Source organism: Protopterus annectens, chromosome 1.part2 (assembly GCF_019279795.1).
Source record: "Protopterus annectens isolate FY-2018-M chromosome 1.part2, PAN1.0, whole genome shotgun sequence".
Classification (NCBI taxonomy): Eukaryota; Metazoa; Chordata; order Ceratodontiformes; family Protopteridae; genus Protopterus; species Protopterus annectens.
Genome location: NC_056727.1, coordinates 1,166,211,513 through 1,166,233,479, shown reverse-complemented (window position 1 = coordinate 1,166,233,479; position 21,967 = coordinate 1,166,211,513).

Below are 21,967 nucleotides of genomic sequence, written 5' to 3'. Positions count from 1 at the left end.
GAGACACTTACATCAGGTTGTGTAGGGGACAGAGACCAACCACCCTAGTCACCTGTGATAACAAAGGAAAAAGCAGTACATTGATATCTGCACTATTATGCTCTGCAGTACTATGTTGCAATATATGTAAAGATCTATACATTGTTGCCACTATTATAGAACTGTTGGAAACCCAACCTCATACACTAGTTCAAGAGGACAGTACTTTTCCCAAAAACAGCTGTAGCTACTTGTAAATAAAAGCTCTTTACACAGCAATCTCATCAGCAGCAACAAAGTACACTGTTGACATTTGTGAAGAATCTGCACAGCTGACACATGTGACAATCCGTAATGTCCTGACAATACTGTCACATCTATCACTGTGGTCACACCTACAAGGCATAGGTATGACTCTAACATGTATACAGTCAGAAAAAATCTGTGCAGTTGGCAATCATGCTGACAGTACAGCAATCCAGGCAGCAGGTCTGTGATGACACTTTAGGGATTACATTGCTGTAAACCTACATCTATAACAAAACAGTATCATGCTTACCAGGGGCAGGACCACAGCCTTGTCCAATTCCTGATGGACCTGTTAAAAGTTGAGGTAGAGGTAATGTCATTACCACTGCATGTTGCACCACAACAAGGTAGTACATCCATATATCTATATATCTCACATTTACAGTAGCTACTGTGTTAACTGTTATACTAGTCAAAATCTGAGCATGACAGTCAAACTGCAGTTAAACCCTCCTCCCCAAAGAACAAAGAACTGACATCCACATAAAAATATGTCCACTCTGACACACTCAATGCTACAGTATTGCAATGCTGATCAAATTTAGCTTACCTGCATGTTTCTCTAAAGTGGAAACTGTGGCACCCACATCCATGATGTATGGTGTGATGGATGCCTGGGAGCTGTTGTGTGTGTCTAGGTTCACCAAGAATTCCTCAGTGACTGGCCATGATGGTTCAGCTGCAGGCCATCCACTGGTGACATCACAATCCCTGGCTACATCTGCTGCTCTTCTGTGTGTAGCATTGGTCATGTCTGTTGCATGGTGTCAAACCTGCTGATATGTCCTGCTCTGATGACCTGTGGCATTCACGTCATGGACAAGGTCAGTCCACAATGCTGGCTGCTGTTCCCTGTTTTGCCTCCCCCTGGACAGTAGGAGCTCATGGTGTTGCTGGAGGCCTTCCAGTATAATATCATTCTCTGCATCTTTGAAAGGTGCGCAGTGTCTTGGATACATATTCCTTGAAAGAAAACAAAATGGGAACACATGTCAGGATCACATATGTGGAAGTACATTATGTAGATATACAGCAAGAACAGAATGGCTGGCAGTATCCACTGCTTGATCATGCATGTCATATTCCACAGTATGCAAGCATACTAAGCGTGTGGCTACAACTTAAATACTAGTGATAGTCAACTATTCCTGTGTGTGTCATGACAGATATTGCTGTATGATCATACACCCAACACTGGAGTCAATTGTAGTGTGTCCCCTAGGGGCAACTCCCCCGTCAAAACAACAGTGAAGGGACAGTCCTACAAGACCAATGTGCCACAATGACAAAAACATTCCACTCTTGATGTACTAGGTTCATAGGTTCATAGGTAGGTACTAGGCTATCTGCCCAAAGGCATTTATAAGCCTAGCCAGAATGTGTTGGCTTTCACCACCCCCTTAGATTAATTCCCTCTGCCTCTGTCCAGAAGAGCCATTGAAGTGATCCCCGGGGTAAACTTTCTGTTTCCCATCCACCCGTCAAGGTTTCTCTTGAAGAGTGATAGTGAGGAGCTCTGCCTAATGTCGATTGGAATCTTGTTCCAAAGCATGGGAAGTCTCTGGGACAGGAATCTATCCCTCCAGCATGTCCTATTTATTGTTGTGGTGAGGTTTAGATCCCTAGAGTGTGTGGCTCGAGGGGATATGGTTTTCCTTAGGTGGAGCATGTCCATCAATTCTGGGTTGGAGATGGCCTTGTATATCAGGCGGAGATCACCTCTGAGTAGGCGGTATGCAACCAAGTACAGCTGGAGTTTCTTCAATTGAGTTGCATAGGTCATCTGTTTGAAGTCAGTGATCCTCTTGGTGAGGTACTTCTGTGGTCTTTCCAGCTGTTGCAGGTGTCTTGTAAGGTACATCCCAAATGGGGCATTGTACTCTGATGGATCTGATGAGTTATGAGTAGAGGAACAAAATGACCTATTTTGATCTGGATGCAAACCCTTTTGTGATTAGGTGGGCCACATAGAAGGACTTTCTTACCACTTTGGCAATGTGATTATCAAAGGTGAGATTACTATCTACTTGGATCCCCAGATCCCTTATTACATCTTCCGTATTTAGGGGACTACCACCTATGTGGTAGTTTGTGGGTTCTTTGTTTTTTCCAAAGGGGATGACTATGCCCTTTTTGGCATTTAGCTTGAGGCCATGGTTTTTGACACCAGGTGTATGTCTCAGTGAGACCCTTTTGGAGGATGTCTATGTCAGCCGGAAAGTCAATTATAGCCCCTAGTTTGCAGTTGTCTGCGAACTTGGTCAGCCATAGTACTCCTGTGTTTGCCTGTACCTCTGAGAAGTATATGCTGAACAGGAGGGGTCCTAGGACTGAGCCCTGGGGAATGCCACTTGTAACCAGTTTAAAGTCAGACTTGGCTCCCGCAACTCTTACCATGTGGGTTCTGTCCATGAGCCTGTTGGCAACCCATCTCGTGATGTAGAGGTTTATGTTCAGGCTGATGAGCTTGATTATAATAGAAAATATCAGATCCCAGACTCTCCACTCAAGAAATCCTTAAATTTTAATATCAACTTAAGTTGATATTAAAATTTAAGGATTTCTTGAGTGGAGAGTCTGGGATCTGATATTTTCTGTTGTTGAACTTGTCGGAACATTTTCTTGGTTTGAGCTTGTCTATAATACCAGAATGGGGAATGGTGTTGAAGACATTTGCGAGGTCTAAGTAGGCTGTATGGACCATCTTTCCCTTGTCTATAGCCTTGGTAACTGTCTTAAAGAAGTCCAACAGGATCAGGAGGCATGATCTGCCCTTAAGAAAGCCGAACTGGGTAGGGTCCAGTGTTTGGAGGTTTCCAATGTCTCTGTTAACGAGATCCATGATGATGTGCCCAATAACCTTGCAGATCAAGCTAGTCAGGCTTATAGGGCGATAGTTCCTGGGGTCTGTTGTGGCTCCACCTTTGTGGAGTGGAATAACCATTGCTGTGTGCCACTCTATGGGCACATAGCCTGTGGAGAGGCTGAGTTTGAACAGTGTGTTTAAGTGAGGGGTTAGTTCATCTTGGAGCTCATGTTGGACACAGCCTGGGACATCATCTGGTCCCATTGATGCTGTGTTTATGGCTTTGGAGAGGGCTGTTTTTACCTGAGTATCTGTGATTTCAGGGGCACTACATTCTTCTGGTATGGTTATGGGCCCTTTTGGGGATGAGGAGGGGTGAAGTTTGCACTGAACCTGTCTTCCAGGATGTTGGTGATATCAGACGGTTCAGTGTATTTTATGCCATTTTGCACTAACTCCGGGCAGATCTGAGAATTGCCACTTAGATTCTTGACATAGCTAAAGAATGGCTTGTGGTTATCTTTGGAGTCCATGACAACTTTTCTTTCAAAGCTAGCCTTGGATGATTTTATGAGGGATCATAGTTTCTTGCAGATACTGATCAGGGATGTCTTCTCTTCTTGGGATTTTACTCTTTTCTGTACTAGTTTCATCCTTCTATTGTATAGCTTGTTTATGGCAAGGGTCCACCAGACTGGTTTCCTTTTCTTGGAGGAGTGAGTCTTGGTTTAGCTTGGGATAGCATGATCCATGCATTCTTCTAGGTGCCCGTAGAGTGCATTAGTAAAGGATTTTGCAGCTTGAGCAGCATTATCATTTAGCATGGGGGCTTTGAAACTTTCCACCTCAGTCTTAAGTAACCATTTAAAAGGTTTTTCATGGTGGTTTCCTTGACTGGGTGCTGGGGGCAGAATATGGATATCCAGAGTGATTCGTTTGTGGTCTGATCTAACCAGCGAGGGGTTGACCTCCGGTGTGGAACACCATTCGCCCATGTTGGTGATGACCAGGTCCAATATGTTGTCACCTCTGGTGGGGGGTGTTGACCAGTTGATCCAGGGTATTTTGAGTTTATAAATTCTAGGAAATGTTGGGCAAGGGAGTTAGTACTTGAGTAGTTCTCTCATTTAATGCTTGGGTAATGAAATCACCCAATATCAGTGCATTTGGTAGGACCTTTATGTTTCCCAGTGTTTCCAAAAATGTGGAATGGGGGTCCTGGGACATGGTGGATGATCTGTAGTGAGCTAAAATTTGAACTGCAGTTTTGACCATTGTTAGTTGCACGTGGATGATCTCTGAAGCATCGTGCTATGCCACTAACCTGGAGGTGTGGGTATCCTTGATGAATATGGATATGCCCCCCACCTTTTGTATTTCGATCTAGGTTTTGTGGCCGAAATGTATGAGTTGTAGTCTGATAGTACTGGGGTGCTCTCTGGAGCATTAAACCAGGTTTCTGTTACTGCACATTTATCAATTTCTTCCATACTGAGGAGTGCCTCGAGTGCGTGCATTTTGAGGTTTAGACTTCAGGTATTGAGTAGCATTACCCTCAGTTTTTTGTTCCTTGTGCTATTTATGGTGGTGGGTTTGTCTTTTGAGCCTTGCCTAAAAAAGGCACTATGGGGGTGGCAAGAGCCTTGGCCAATATTCGAAAGCCTAAGGGTGACAGGTGCAAGCCATCTCTAGTGAAGCAGTGTGGCTTGTTGAGCATGTCATCCCAGGTGGACAGACACTTGATCCCCTTTGAATGACACCAGAAGCTTATCCAATTGTTGAAATTTATAATTTTTTCTTTATACCGTGGTATCATTCTTGGTGAGGGCAGGATGCTACTCAGGGTCAGGGTCATACCGGCCTGGGCTACGTGATCAGAGAGCTCTTCCATGTCTCTTTTCATATAGTCCAGGGAGGTACAGCTGAGGTCATTCACACCAACATGGACAATGACAGAGTTGTATTTGTATTTGTTCTGGAGTGACCTGAGTGCTTGTGTTATGTGGCAGATCCTGGTACCTGACAGGCAGCTAACAGTAACCTTCATCTTGTTCAGCCTAGTGAGTGGGACGTCAGTGTGCCTGACTATAGAGTCACCTATTATTAGTGTGTTGGGTATGTTATTTTGCCTTATGGGCTGTGATTGCATAGCACACTGGTTTTGTGAAGTATGTGTTTCATGGTTTATGTTTGGGGGTGAAGGTTGCTTGGATGTCTGCTTTGTACGTCTCTGTTGCTTTTGTAGATTTTTATTTAGAATTTCCGAGTATGTTTTCCTGTATTTATTTGTGTTTTTTCTGGTGCTGGTTTCATAGGTCTATGTGAGACTGGTGGCATGATGCAAGTAATTCCCTTCTCCTCTTGACTGTCTGATCCAGTCTTGGGTTGAGAGAGCTTAGCCTCCAGTTTGGCTGTATAATTGCATCTCTCACATGTTCGGTGGTAGGAGGAGAGGGTTGTCTGTGTACATGAGGCAGTTATAACATTGCTTCAAAATGCCCAGATTCACCAGTTGGACTGGAGAGTACACCTGAAACTGCCCTTTGGACATACCTGGATAGGTACAGTGAACTGTTTTACTGATTGGCTGGTAAGGTCGAATAGAGAGCCTTGTCCATCTGTATAGTATAGGGGGGTCTAGTGCTAAGGTTTATTAGTGCTTGCTATGAGTTTTGAGAAAGTGCCGCACTGGGAAGTGAATGGTTTGAGTGCTTAAGTTGAAAGTTTGTCTAGATCCAAGGGTAAAATTGAGGAGTAGACTTTGTGGAGCCAGGAATAGTTATACCCTAGCTAACTGGCACTGTCCGGTGCACAAAACCATGCAAATGCAGGTTTTATAGCAGGGAAATGAAAGAGATAGAAACTAGCCCAAAATGGCCATGGGTGGGTATGTGAGTCACACATGCACAATTAGCTAAAGGCAGCAAGAAAATGCAGAAAAATATACTTAATCACTCCAAAGTCTCCCTTTTGACTCTCTGCTGCTGTAGAACTCTGCAGAGCACCAGGAAGGAGCTTGCTGAAACATTGCAAATGCTGGTTTTATAGCAAGAACTGTTAAAAAAGCGGACCGCACACAATAAGAGAGCTGGAACACAAATTTAATACTCCACAAAATAAAAAACAGGTACACGTAAGCGCTTTCGGCAGGTTCAAATAACAAAAATCACAGGGGCAACAACCGCCCTCGAGCTCAACGACAGAACAACTCGACGAACAGGAGACGAGGTCGCAGGAGATGATAGATGCAATGAACTTTGGAGTGGACCCAACAGTCCACAAGAGTTCTAATGGTGACTTTACGGTGTATAATTACACTTCTTTGCATATCACACAGGACATTATCGACTTTTTAGCCAAAGATTTTTCTTTTGTGCCAGGCCGTAGTATGGATATAGGCAGGCTTATCATTGACTTGAAAGTATTCACACGTAAACTTAATTTACATAGCCTGATGGGCAACAATTCATCTGCTATTAATCTACTTAGAGTAGCTAGTTCTTACAACCTACCCTTACATCCCACCTTGCAAACATTTGAAAAAATATGTGAGATAGACATGTGGGCTATTAGGAACCAAATTACATATAGAAAACAGAGAAACCCTTCCAACATCACAACTTTGGAGTATGATTTTATCCAGTTAATTAAGGATTGTCAAATTCGTGTGATGAAACCTGATAAGGGTGGGGGGGTTAGCCTTCATGGATCACTACAAATATGTAGAATACTTGTCCCAACATCTTGAGTCGCCTGCCTACAAAATTTCATCTTTGAGCGAAATAAATGGAGCTTATAGAAAAATTAATAATATGCTCAACGACCTGTTTTTGGAAGGGTACATTGACAAGGAAATCCTTAATTATTTGATCATGCCAGCCCCAAAAATTCCAGCATTTTTTGGAACACCAAAATTGCACAAAAGACTTACTTCCCCTCCATTTAGACCCATCATAGATGGTAGAGGGTCTGTTACCCAGGCATGTGCAAAATATATTGACAGTATTTTGAAACCTTTGATTAGTTCTGAATCTCATATTTGTAAAGATTCATGGTCTTTCCTTAGAAATATCAACACTTTCACATACAATGACAACATGTTGTTTCTTACTGTTGATATCAAAGACCTATATACTGTCATTCCACAAGACACCGGCCTAGCCTGGGTAAGAGAGTTTATGTGGGCAAAAAATGTCGATCATGACACCATGAACTTGATTGAGACCTTGCTCGAAATTGTCTTATCTAATAATTTTTTTACATTTGAGGGTAGTTACTTACTGCAAACTTCAGGTGTTGCTATGGGGTCGCCCTGTGGTGGTTCTTTTGCCAATGCAGTACTTGCTCATTGGGAGTCCACCTACCTATTCAAGGATGAACTCTTTTCCAAATATGTTTCCTGGTACACTCGGTACCAGGATGACATCTTCTGTATTTGGGAGGGTGATAGGGAGTTGATTCCAATATTCATTGAAAATATCACAAAATTGACAGATTTTTTAGAATTTACCTACAACATTGATGATTCAGAGATTAACTATCTCGATATAGCATTAATCAAGGATAGAGCTAACCAAAAGTTAAAAAGCAGAATATTTAGGAAACCAACATATTCAAACGCTTTCCTACATTTTTCGAGCAACCACCCCTATCATCAAAAGAAATCTGTCATTAAAGGGCAGATGGTTCGAGCAGCCCGCATGGTCAGTGATTCTTTTGATTTTGTTGCTGAATGTAACAATCTCACTGACATGTTTATTGCAAGGGGTTACCCTCAGTCCCTAATTTCGAATGTGCTTACCGAGGTAGCTAATAAAAGGGAGTTAGGACATTTTTCTCCTTTACTTTCGGGGCACATGAACAATAATTTAGAGCATACCAATGACCCTATACAACCAGAAGTTGGTAATTTTTCTAACCATAACAATCAAAGTGACAAATTTAATACCAGTTTCTTGCAAACTTTTTGTTTTGACTCTGTCAAAATTAGAGAAGTTGTTAATAAAAATTGGGAAATCATCAAAGAGGACAGATCTCTTTGCATCCTTTTAGGTGATTGCCCTAGGATCACATACAGGAGGGGGCAAAACTTGAAAAGTATTTTTGAAAGAAAGCTAGCCCCCAGGTCAAATAGACCTTGTGGCATGTTCAGATGTGGAACATGCTCTCAATGTAAATACATTAGAGTAGCTACAGCATGCACCATCAATGGCAATGAGATTAGATGTAAAGGACACTATACGTGTGACTCTAAGGCTGTCATATATGTGGCACTCTGTGATTCTTGTAAAGCTTTCTATATCGGGAAAACCGAAAGAAAGCTAAAAAATAGAATCTATGAACATCAGTATGCAATTACGAAAGCAGATGCCAATAATGCTCTTTCTAGACATTGCCTCGAGTTTCCAGGGCATGCTTTCCATTTCTTTGTTTTACAGCATAGAGAGAAGGATCCAAGGGGTGGGCCTTGGCAAATCCTTTTGGAAATTGACGAACTGCTATGGCAGATTAGGACTAAGGCCCAGGTATTTCCTGGTATCAATGAATGTTTATCAATTAAATGTGTCCTAAAATGGTTATCCCATAACAGGTAAAAATTAGGTGATATTTTCACAATTGAGTAACTGTGTAACTAGGATTGATATACAACACATATATATATATATATATTCTTTAATATTTTGTCTAAATTAGTTCTTGTCATACAAATATATATATATACATTTTTTAGCACAAATATTGTCTCCATGGGAAGAAGGTGCTAGCCTTTATGATTTTCTGATTTTTTGATTTATTGATTTTTTGATGTATGGTTCATTTATCAGTATTTATTTATATATTATTAGTAGCATGTAATCTAGAGCTTTTTAGCTTGCCGATTTTCCAACACAGCTGAAGGCACAGCAGGGTTTTTCATTCAATACGTTTTTGATTTAAACCCTATAATATGTATTTTGTCTATTTCATAAGTTTCATCCTTTATACAATTCTCAATTATATACATTGCAAAAGCAAGTGACAATAATTAGTGTAGTCACATATAAAATATTTTATATGTCCTAGTAGGATGAATTTTATAACACGCAAAAGTTCTGTTTCGTTCTAAACCTTTGACAGTTTATATGTTTTGTCCTGAAATGCGGTAGAGCATTAAGTGAATTAGAAATGTAATCCATAAATAATAATTTTTTAATTATGTCTTACAAATATCCCTTTGGATCGTAACATGGACATTCTAGTCTTCATGTCAAGTGCCAATTAATTTCTGTAATGACAGTGTTTTTAATGATGTATATACACTTTCATGTTTGAGCGATCCCTAACTAGAAGTGAAGCTTCTTTAAGGTTGCCATGGTTTTTGCTTTAATGCAACAATGCACTTTAGTTTGATTGGATTAACATTTTTAATTGTATAGTATAAGAAACTTTCTTTGTAACCCAGTAGTTGTCTGATGAAGGCGGGTTATTTGAACCTGCCGAAAGCGCTTACGTGTACCTGTTTTTTATTTTGTGGAGTATTAAATTTGTGTTCCAGCTCTCTTATTGTGTGCGGTCCGCTTTTTTAACAGTTTTTGGTTCGTTTCTGTTTGGTTTTATAGCAAGGAATGAAAGAGATAGAAATTAACCCAAAATGGCCATGGGTGGGTATGTGAGTTACACATGCACAATTAGCTAAAGGCAGCAAGAAAATGCAGAAAAATATACTCAATCACTCCAAAGTCTCTCTTTTGTCTCTCTGCTGCTGTAGAACACTGCAGGGCACCATGCAGGAGCTTGCTGAGCTGTATACAAGTGCAAACACCTTGCAAATGCAGGTTTTATAGCAGGGAAATGAAAGAGATAGAAATTAGCCCAAAATGGCCAATAAACTGCTAATTTCTGGGCTGAAACCACTCCTCCAGGGTCAGATAGGCTGCTCAAAGCTCCCCTCTCTCACAGGTGAACAGAGAAACTTCCTTCTGTCCAAGTAAAGTATGGGAAAACACTGAAACTTGTAACACAGCCCTGAATTCAGCACTGCCCAAGATGCAGAATCCATTAAAATTGCACTCTATGAGCACCTACAAGGATGCATAGATTGTGCCATCCCTAGCAAGACCAAGACTCACTCCCCTAAGAGAGGAAACCAGTCTGGTGGACCTCTGCCATAAACAGGTTATACAACAGAAGGAGGAAACTAGTTCAGAGAAAAAGCAAATCCGAAGAAGGAAAGACATCTCTGATCAGTATCAGTAAGAAACTAAGGTCCCTCATAAAATCATCCAAGGCTAACTTCGAAAGAAAAATAGCCAAGGATTTGAAAGATAACCACAAGGCCTTCTTTAGCTATGTCAAGAATCTAAGTGGCAACTCACAGATATGCTCTGAGCTAATGCAAAATAGCACAACATATACTGAACCTACTGATATTGCCAACATCCTGGCAGATAGATTCAGTGCAAACTTCACCTCCCTCTCACCTTCAAAAGGGCCCACAACAATACCAGAAAAGTGTAATGTCCCAGAAATCACAGAAGCACAGGTGAAAACAGCCCTTTTCAAAGCCAAAAACACAGCATCAATGGGGCCAGATGGTGTCTCAGGCTGCGTCTTGCACAAACTACAGGACAAACTAACCCCCCCACCTAAACACGCTGTTCAACCTCAGCTTCTCCACAGGCTACATGCCCATAGTATGGTGCACAGCAATGGTTATTCTGCTCCACAAAGGAGGGGCCACAACTGACCCTGGTAAATATCGCCCCATAAACCTGACTAGCCTGGTCAGCAAGGCTATGGAGAGCATCATCATGGAACTCATTAACAAAGACATTGGGAACCTCCAAACACTTGACCTGACCCAGTTCAGCTTTGTTAAGGGCAGATCATGCCTACTAAACCTGGTTGACTTCTTTGAGACAGTCACCAAGGCCATAGATGAGGGAAAGGTGGTTCACACAGCCTACCTTGATCTCGCCAAGGCATTCAACACCATTCCTCACTCGGGTATTATAGAAAAACTCACCAGCCTGAACATAAACCCCTATGTCACAAGATGGGTTGCCAAGTGGCTTACAGGCAGAACTCACACGGTAAGAATAGTGGGCTCTAGGTCTGACTCTAAACCAGTCAGAAGTGGTGTCCCACAAGGCTCGGTTCTGGGACCCCTACTGTTCGGCATATATTTCTCAGAAGTGCAGGCAAAGACAGGAGGACTATGGCTAACCAAGTTCGCCGATGACTGCAAACTGGGAGCCATAACTGACTCTCCAGCTGACACGGAAATCCTTCAAAAAGGCCTTACTGAGACAGACACCTGGTGTCAAAGTCATGGCCTCAAGCTAAATGCCAAAAAATTGGGAAAAACAAAACACCCATGATTTACCACATAGGCAGCAGCCCCCTTAATACAGAAGAGGTAATAAGAGATCTGGGGACCCAGGTAGGTAGTAATCTCTCCTTTGACAATCATATTGCCAAAGTAGTTAGGAAATCCTTCTATGTGGCCCATCTAATTACTTCACATCTAGAAATAAAGAGGTTATAGTGCCCCTCTTCTCATTACCCATCAGACCCATCATAGAGTACAATCACCCATTTGGGATTTACCTCACAAGACACTTCCAACAGCTGGAAAGACCACAAAAGCACCTCACCAAGAGTATTACTGGCCTCAAACATATGTCCTATGCAGCCCGACTGAAAAAACTCCGGCTGTACTCAGTGGCATATCGCTTACTCAGAGGTGATCTCTGCCTGACTTACAAAGCCATGTCCAACTCAGAATTGATGGACATGCTCCACCTAAAGAAATCCAAGTCACTGCAAGCCACACGGTCCAGTGAGCTAAACCTCACCACAACAATAAATAGAACATGCTGGAGGGATAGATTCCTGTCACAGAGACTCCCCATGCTTTGGAACAAAATTCCTAACTACATTAGGCAGAGCCCCTCACTAACACTATTCAAGAGAAGCCTTGACAAGTGGATGGGTAACAGAAAGTACACTCCTGGGATTACTTCATTGGCTCTGCTTGACAGAGGCTTAGTTAATTAATCAATGGGGAGGCGAAAGCCAACACACTCTGGCTAGGCTTAAAAATGCCCTCGGGCAGATATCCTAGTACCTACCTATGAACCTATGAACCTGAAAACTGTACTATACTAGCTTAAAAAGGTGGGAAGCAAGTATATTTCTTTTTTTTTTTTCAGACAATAAAGCAGATACACTTAAAAAACACTTTAAATGCACAGAAATGTCTATCACATTTGTGTGTGTAGCCTACAACAGTTAAGCAGGTAATTTAAATACAAAAATGACTTTATTAAACTGCAGACAGTAAAATAAGTACAATATGTAGCTGAAACAAGCTTTTTAAATCACAGAAACACTAAAAAATCTGCATTTTAGGCAGAATTAAATAAAGGCAGCAAGAAAATGCAGAAAAATCATACTTAATCACTCCAAGGTCTCTCTTTTGTCTCTCTGCTGCTGGAGAACTCTGCAGGACACGAGGGAGGAGCTTGCTGAGCTGTATACATGTACGTCCTCTGTAGGTGTAACAAATCTGGAGAGCAATGCTATGTCATTATCACAGTTCTAAGAAAGGCTTAATACTGTAATACCTATTCCCGATAAGTACAGTATATTCACATCTGCATTCTGTTGTAAATAAAAAGGTTACATACCTGATGGAGTGCAAAACTCCTCTGTTGATACATGGTGATATTTAAGCTTTTGCAAATGTGTGTTCCGTATGAAGAAAGTTTCATACAGAATGGTTTCCCATAGCCAGCTGTTTGCCTTTTAACATGCTTCTCATTACCAGGTGATTGCCTCTTAACCAATCTGTGGTTCTGAAATGCTAATTGCAGCCAACACAGCTGATTTGCACTATTATTAGCCAATGCCATGCAACCACTTTACAAGATATAAGGCTTTCATGTAGATTAGAAGCCCTTTCTGATATGTTGTGCTGGACAATACAGTGGTGAGGAGACTGCATCATCACAAGTGGTAGATCTGTAGCAGATACTTTTACATAGAGATGTGTGTGCTACAGGCTGCAGCTGTTGCTGCAGGTAATAGGCATAGGAAGAGCGTGTGAACACTTTGGAGGACAACAAGCTGTGAAGGTAACTGTGGGAGCTGAGTCAGCTTTGTTGTAGAGGCAGAGCCAGAGTGAGGGTACCCTTTACATTCCCATTATGGCATGTGTTTAAGGTAAGTATGCTAGGCAATGGTATCACTAACAGACTAATAGGCAACATGTTTGTTGTGTCCCAACATAGGGCATAAATATAAAATTCTGTCCACTATCTGGGCAACTGTCAAGCTATGTGTTACAGTGTGGTACTGATATGGAGGGTCTATATCAGAACATCGAAGTTTTAAAATTTCGAATGTTCTAATATAGACCTGTTTTGAGCGAATACTAAAAATAGCGAAGCTGCAGAACACCGAATTCTTGGCCGGTTCTGTGGCTTCGCTATTTTCAGTACTGTGGTGGAAATTTATGGGTCAGGTTCAGGTAAGTGTGCGATTGTGTGGTTGTTAGGATTAGGGTGCGGGTTAGGTGAAGTAGGGTTAGGGGCAGGCTAAGTGAGTCATGGTTAGGGCGCGGGTTAGGTGAGTGAGTGATAGTGACAGACCTTAGGGTTAGGGTTTGGGTTAAGGTAAGTGGATAGATAGTAGTGTCTGTATAGTTTAGTGTAGTGTTAGTTGTAGGATTATAAGTGTATGTGTGTAGATGTTTTTTAGGTGTGCTTGTGTTGTGTGTATGTGTTTCGGAATAGCAAATGTTTTCCCAAGGAAAAAGTTCACTGTTCTGAATGTTCGATATTATGTGGTTTAGATATTTTAGGTTCGATGAAATCTTTCGATAACATGATATAAACACAATTTGGAACATGTATCCTGGCAGTCCTTGTTACAAGCAGGGGCTTCATATGTGTATGTTAGTTGTACAGCTGTGCTAATCTGCACTGTGAGCATGAAAGGACTGTGTGCTGCACTCTGATATTAGTGGACCTCATTTCCATTACCTGAGTTAAAATCTGACCTGACACTTTATGCACTTTTTGTTTTGCTATAGGGGTATGTGAAGTGTGTTCCTATCTTGTATCGTGTGGATAAAGAGTGCATGACTCGGTCATTAATTGCTGGATTCACAATAATGTAATTTAAATGCCACACACCACTGGATTTGAACCCAAGACTGTGTGTGGCAAAATTCACTGTTTACAAGACATTTAACAGACTGACCTACTGTTACAGCAGGTATAGTTATAAGATATAAGTGCCCACATACAGGCTGTGACATACTTTTGTCGCATCTATCATTGTGTGCATGGCTTAATATGATACGTGTGCGAAATGAAGAACTATGTATGGGACAATTTTTTTTTTGAGACAGGTGGACATTTTTTTAGGTGAGAGTGGAATATTGGGGAAGAGACATATGTATGTGTGGGGGAGGTAAGTTGGGTAGGTGAGGAAGCTTTTGCAGACAGACAAGACAGCAGACAGGGGTGGTGTGTGGCACAAGAGGGGGTGAACACCTTGGATGGGGAGGGTGTTGTGGAATTTCAGTCCAATGTGCCTACACAAGGTAGCAGTGTGACTCACATCCCCACCCATGGGACTGTTGGCACTGCTCTGTCACTGCCCTGATGGTGGCTGTGGTGGAGGCTGGACTGCAGGGTGAGCCTATCCCCCCGGGTGGCCAGCATGCTCTCCATCTGGTGCAGGCATGTCCAAACTCATGGAAGATGATCCACACAACAAAACCAGCAGTTTGTCACTAGTGCCCAACTCCCCCTCTACCACTGCTCCCAGAAGGGGGAGCCCATCCTTGTCCTGTGAGGCAGTACTACCCAACACCATAGGTAGTGCAGGGGGCAGCACAGGGGACACCACTAGGCTGGGCTCCAAACATGCTGGGACAATGCCATGGCCAGAGAAGGCAAGGTAGGCAGATCACGAGGAACTGGCTGACCTCGACTTGCTGCAGTACAGTAGTTATAACAATAAGTTAAGGTTAGTAATTACCAAATCGATGTTAGAATTAACATAATGGAACATAATATTGATTGTCAAATACGCATTAAGGTATATTATGTATAACACAACATTAAGTAACATAACAGTAAGTATGTTAACAGCAAGCCAGTATGAAATAACCCATAAGGCAAACAAAACAGTTAGTTTAACAAAATATGTTACTATTAAATCATAATAATAAATAACGATAATAAATTAAAGAAGAAAAGGGTTGGGAAGAGAGAGAAAAACATACCATTAATGACACTACAGATGGTATCCCTAAAAAGACTGGTAATACATACTTCTACAGGTGTGCAGTGTCAGTTGTGAGTACAGTGAGTACAATTATTCTATAGCTGATGTAGCACATACATACCTCTCAAGCTCTTAGCATAGGACAGTATGGGCCAAGCACTAACAAATGCAGGTACACAACTACACAGAACTGTATCACATAATGTGCACGTACATGACTACAAAGGTGTTCTGTAAATGGATTTGAAAAAACATTGCACTGCAGGTAATCATTTATCTGGTAATCATGGAACAGACAAATTGGGCAGTTGTAATTACATTATGAAAAGTCATGACAGTTGAGAGATATATTTGTGTACATTAAGTAGACTAGACAACCATCATGCCTTAGTTGTCAGGCATGGGTGTAAAACCCAAAAGCTGTGTCTGCAGGGGACATCTCCAAATAATGTAACAATTGACTACACCAGCTTAGACAGACATGCAATGAATACAGCTCTACTGCAAATATTAAGACAGATTTAGTTAGGACACCACAATCTTGCTTAACACTTTATTGGTACTGGTGTTAATTATCTGTCAAGTCTACACACAAGATCTGCCCATAAAGTGGGCTACCTCACCCATATACCTGTTGTTCCTGGAGTGGGAGGAAAAGAGAACATTATGTGACTGAAACAGGCCTGGAGACAGCCTTGAACCATACTATGAGTTATGCAATATATTTTTCTGGTCATTACGTTTGCATTCTACAGTTATTACAGTTTTAAAGCTGACTGCAGCAAGCTCTACTGCAATTATGTTATGACACCACAATCTTGCTTTATACCCTTTTGCTTACTGTTATTTGTATTGTTTATTGCATTCTAATTTTTATTGTTCATTTATTGCAATACAGTTCTAACTGTCCATTTATTGCACTATAGGTTTTGTTTTTAGTCTTTGTTGCACTACAGTTTTTATTCTTTATTATTTATTGCAGTATAGTTTTTACTGTTTATTGTTTACTTGCGCTACAGTTAGCATAATATATCTGTACTTACCACACTCACAGCGTAACCTGGCCAGGCACCTGGCATAGGACTGCATGTCATGAGCCCTCTCAGCTGCAGCTCTTGGGAGAGAAGTGCATCATTATGCAAACCAATTTTGCACAAATTCAGCTTGCATTTTAGTAAAATAATGGAAGAAATACTTACATATGTCTGGGGCATGCCCATCCCTTGTCTCTTGGACTCAGGTGTCCAGAGTTCCCCTCTTTCTACTCATCAGCTTGTCATAGTGGTGATGACACTGCTCATCAGTGCGGGGGATACTTGTAGAACTGGTAAGTTCCCTGGCCAAACAATCCCAGTCATTAGCCTTACATTCTGACCCCTGGTAATTGTCCTGCAGAAGCCTAGGTTCATAACTGCATATCAAGAGCCCAACAAAAACTCTGGACTCCTGCACACCCTATCTCTGTGCCTGAAAGCATACACCCTCACCAACATCACCTGGCATACTGACAGAAAGATTCCAACAACTGTAGCAGAAGTCCTGCCTATTGGCCTTAATATAGGCTGCTTTCCCACCCTTACATATCATTCAGCAACATTCAAAAAAGCTCTGCATTGCTTACCATAACGCAAACCAGTTAAGTGGAGCCGAGTATCATGAAAACTTGCAAAACTGTGGTTTTAGTGAAGTTTAGCAAAGCGCAAACATTAGGAACTGTTAATCATGTTTAAACAGTGCTTAGCACCATGCAGCTCTTCCAAAAGAAAATGTTTTGTCTTTAAATTAAACAAAAATTTAAACTACATTAAACACATGGTATATATGCTAGGGACTTGAACCCAGGACCTATGAAGCTTTAGGCTCTCACTCTACCCATTTAGCTACTTGGACAGTATATGAGCTAGTATACTACTAAGCTACTGCACTGTGCCTCACCACACAAACAGGCTTAAACATAACTAGAAATAAATAATTAATTATGTCTGGTTTCTATTTTTAGATGTCTAGCAGGTATCAGCTCTCTATGTGTAAGCGCAGCTTGGCATTCTGCTATGCCATGCAAATGGACATTAAAAAACATTAGACATTTACAAACTATTAATTCACTGCGCATTTCAAAAATAGCATGGATCATTACAGGGAGGCTTACCCTGTACATAACATCTGACCAGGCATCCACAACCATAGGATAGCCTCTACACTTCTGCCTATATGGATTCAATATCCCTGTTACTATGCTCTCCCTCAGCAGTGCATCATGATTAATATGCATGGTGAATTGCCGAGGGGGAACTTTGGCCATGTATACAAGTGCATTCTGTGTAGGCTCTACACAGAGCCTACATGGATTTTATTGAATTCTGGGGATTATTTATTCTTTTAATTATTTTTTAAGTGGGGGGATAATTAATGACTGACTAATGAATAGAATTTTAGGCAGTATTATCATTTTAATTAAAGTTAATCTGTCCTCAAATGAGGAAAGCAGTTTATTCCAGTTGTCTGTTAAGTTTAAATTAACTAGATGTTGATAGTTAAACCCCCTTGCACCCCCCACACCCCCCTACTTAAATATAGTAACTCCAAGGTTACACTACACAGACAAACATACGAAAACACCACCATACAAGCTACATTCCCCTCACACACACACATCACAGTAACAAAACACACTGGCACACACTAAAGCCCCTAACCAAAACCCTTAAACATAAATACTTACCTGAACTTCCAGCTATCCATTCACACAGCGCAACACCAGAAGTGCTAATTCAACATTTCCTTAATTTGGGATTTTGAAATTCGCGCTTCTGGGGTTTCGGAGTTTTGAGCTTTCAGCTTTATAATCTCGGGAGTCTGAAATTCCATATTTCAGAATTTTTGGGTTATAAAGGGTTCCCGTATTTAATATGTGAATTATCCCAATTTAAGTATTCAGACGTTCTTAAATTGGTGGTTACTTTCTTGTTTGTTAGAAGCATTTGAGTTTTGTTATGATTAAATTTCAAACCTGATATGTTTTCAAATAAATCTAGAGCACTAAGTAATCTATTGAAGTTTTAATATCCTCACAGGTTAACAGCAAATCATTAGCAAAAAGTTGAATCTTGGGAGATACATCATTATTAAGTTTATAGCCTTTAATGTTAATATTATTTCTAATGTAATTGGCAAATGGCTCTATAACAAAAGCAAAAATTAGAGGTGACAAAGGGCAACCTTGCTTTGTGCCTTTCGATACTTTTAAAGGGCGATCTAGGAAAGAAGCAATCTTTACTAAGGAAGTAGAATTTTCATAAAACTTTTTGAGGGGAAAAGTTATATTTTTCCAATACTTTAAATAAATAGGACAAAATAAGAGAATCAAATGTCATGTCTATGTCAAAACTTATTATGGACAATTCATTTTTGTTTTTATTTGCTATATATATTAGAGAAAAGAGTCTTACTATATTATCTTGAACTTTTCTATTTTTTCATGAACCCTGTTTGGTCATTATCTATTAATTCAGAAAGCATAGTATTCAACCTGTTAGCTATAATAGCCAGACAAGTCTTATAGTCTATATTTAGCAAGGAAATAGGTCTATATGATGAACCAGAGGTGGGTTCCTTGCCAGGTTTTAAACTAGGAGAAACAAGATAATATTTAAGGGGGAACATTGGATGTGTTTTTAACCTCTTGAGATGTATTTAACAGAATTCATAGTATGTTCTCTGGTAAAATTTCATATAACTTAGGTGTCAATTCATTTAGCCTGGCACTTTATTGGCTTTTAAATTATTTATTTGCTCCTTTAGTTCTTTGACAGTGAAGACTTTATCAATTTTGATAATATTATCATAGGATAATTTCTTTTGAATACTCTCCTTTAAAAACTATCTATGATTCTGTTGTCACTTTTAACTGAATTAGCACTATTTATACTTTTCATAATGTTTCTTGAAGCATTATAATATATTTTTCATATCTGATAATCTTATTTTTCTCTTGTTCACTTTGTATGTGATTTCTTTTACATGACTTTTCTCATTTAAGTGTTTTGATCTTATTGCAATTTTACACAAAATCTAAGGGTTGACTGAGTATGACTATAACTTAATTTTCTCCAAATTAAATGAAATCTTATACTGCAAAGTGGTATTCCTTCTTTAGTTTATTTATATTTATATTATTTAATGTTATTTATCATACGGTGTAAGATTTCATTTTAGATTGTCAATTTCATTCTGTATATCAATTAGCTCTTGTCCCACTCTTTTCTTTTAGACAATTACCAACTTTACCTTTTCCATATATAACCACCTTAAAGATATCCCACAAAATCATGTCTGACACCTTGCAATTATTATGAATTGCTTTATTTCAGTCAGAATCCATTCTTGAAAGCCTTTTATTTTTGTAATGTAAGCAGGGATTCTCTGAAAAAAGATTAAGATATCAGTATGGAAATGTATTTTAAATGTAATAGCATTGTGGTCTGATAAAGAGTACATATACTATTTTGATAGCACAGAGCTGGTTGCTAAAACTTTAGCAATATTAGTCCAATATTAGTACCAAACATGTATGAATAGTGAAAACAATTTAGGGAAGAGGATAATTTTATATCATATGTACCTTGTAAATTCCTTGAATTGACATAGTTGTTTAAATGCCTTTCTATGGGAGAAGTTTTAAAAGGTTTTGTATTTATGGTGTCAGTAGGAGATACAACACAATTAAAATCACCTGCTAGAATTATCTCTCCTCTAGAGTACAAAGTCATGGTGTCCAGATGTCTCTTTACAGGTTTTGTGCCAATTCTGGGTATCTAATAAGAGTTAATCAGAGTATAAAACTTTTTACCAAATATAATTACCACTAACCTTAACATACCATCATTGTCTGTATAAGAATCTATGATCTCAGGCAATTGTAAGCTTTTCTTCAATAGAATTAGAACACCTCTTCTTTTACATTTGAATTGTGAACTAACCAACACTACATAGTCTTTTAACAATAATCTGTTCAAATCCTGTTATATTAGGTGGTCTCCTGTGAAAAACCAATATCTAATTTATGCAAAGAAAGATATTATTAACACTGCCTCTCTTCATGGGGTTATTTAACCCATTTACATTCAAAGAAATAATTTTATAAGCTGACATAGCGTGACAGATTTTGCATTATTAAAACACTTGTAATGTTTTCCCATAGTGTTTCTGATACAGTTTAAAATATCATTTGTTATGAACAATGTGATGCCCATGCTCTGGCCTAGTAATCAAGGAGCCTTAATCCTCACCACTAACACCAGTGAGGGGCATCCACTTTGGGAAGGATAACAAATACACACACACACAGTAAAGTACAATTTCCCTTAAGGGCACACAGAGATCACAGTCAGTCTGGGGCTGGTTTCTCCCTTTCTCTCCAGATCCCCAATAAGACTCCCCACTGGCACAGCTAGAGAGTGGGGTCCTTAGCCAGGGTCCCAAGCCAAGTCCTCCTAGCACTCTCTCTGTCCAGCCAGTGCTTTGTGTCCCTGCCCAAGTAGCTGACAGACACACTTTGAAATATGAGTTATATACAAGCACCCAGGCACTCCTGGTGAAGGCTGGCACAGGTTCGCTAGCTGTGCCTCTTCTCTCCAGACTATAAGGTAGAAATCACTGCCACCAGGACCCTTACTTATCAGCTACTCTAAAGGCCCTTACCAAAGGGTGTCCAATTCTTACTGTGAAATATTATTGTCCAAATAGTAAGGGTGACCCAGGGCTAAAGCTGTTGGAGTGGCTTGGCCAGTATCACTATATACATGCAATGTACTCTAGAGCTTAAATTATCTCTACACAAAACAGCCACAGTTGAAAGGTATAAAATATGTAATAATAAATAATAAAAACACAAGACAAATCTCCTCAATTCAATACAGTCTTGGTCAAAAATTCAGAGATCACAGGAAAATGCTTAAAATAATACAGTAGATTAGTTCTGACATAAATATAGAAAACAGCTAGACTAAACTTACTATTTTCTATATTTTCTAAGAGCAATCACAGTCCTAAACAAACTTACATATAGAGCAAGAGCAGAGTATTTGTGAGTTATTAGCTTTAGAGAAAATCCAAAATGCTCCCTCTCTGAGAAAGTCTTTTTAAATTGATAATACATCCTGTTGACTCATTTTAGATTACATCATTCTTTACAATTCTCTGGTTTCCCAGGCTAACAGAAACTCTGCATTAACATTTCTTAGTAGGCTTGTACCTGGTCAGGAAACCACAGTAATTAAAGGAGAACCGCATGCACAGACTAAAAAAACATGTTTATTTCCTCATGTTTACATGTTTCCAATATTTTAACACCACTGTGGGACTCTTTACAAGTTTTTAAATATTTTTATATGTAATTTAAAAGTCTGGCCACATGGGGTCTAGCATCTTGCTCAGAGTTAAACATTTTTGTAAACCTCCATGTATCCCAGAATTCAGTGTTTGTCCTTAACACATTACATCACGCAGCCTTTTTTGTTCAGAAACTTCTGTCACTGCATTCATTTTACATGCATACACAAAGGTTTTTCATTCTGTAAATTTCAACTTAAA